Genomic DNA, 778 nt, shown 5'->3' with positions numbered 1-778 from the left:
ATGCCATTATATACTGGAAAAAGAAAAATATATATTTTGCTCCAAAAAAATCAATATCAACGTTATACCAAAAAAAAGTATAAATTTGACATTTGTCACCCTCTCGTTAATTTTTTTTTTTGCCAAAGTAAATCGAAATTCATTAAAACTTCAAATCAATATGCATTACATGGTGTAGTTCTCGGTAACTATCACCACCATACCAAATACGATCGGCAATTGAACTATTGTCTCTCGCTAAGAAGTGAGTCACCTTATTCGCGGACCGTTTAACAAAGTTTAACGCCACAAGACAATTTTTTAACTCTTTTATTAGCTCCTTGCATTCCTCTACCACCCTGCCAAGGTAGCTCAGATTGACAGTAGAGCATCGGATGGCTTGAACCACCGATAGACAATCTGTTTCGACAATCACCGGTTGTACAGCCTGGCTTTTAACCCAACTCAAAACCTCATTGATACCAATTGCCTCCGCAAGCTCAGGTGTTATTTGACCCATTTTACAATTAACAATGGCTACTAACAAGCCTCTAGAGTGATCCCGAGCTATCATGGATGTACAATACGAATTAGAAATCTTGAAAAGTGTTCGCATATACATTGACCTTAACTGTACCATGTTGTGGTTTTTCCCATTACTCCTTGTCGTCCTCATGAGTCATAAACCCTAGAGAAATATCATACGACTTATCATGAGCAATCCTCCATTGTTTAAGAAAGAGTTTTGCAGATGAAAGTACTTTTGAGTGCTCTGAACCATGTTGATTCCATGTAATCT

The sequence above is a fragment of the Apium graveolens genome, chromosome 9 (genome assembly GCF_009905375.1).
Source record: "Apium graveolens cultivar Ventura chromosome 9, ASM990537v1, whole genome shotgun sequence".
Lineage (NCBI taxonomy): Eukaryota > Viridiplantae > Streptophyta > Magnoliopsida > Apiales > Apiaceae > Apium > Apium graveolens.
This window is presented reverse-complemented; position numbering follows the sequence as displayed.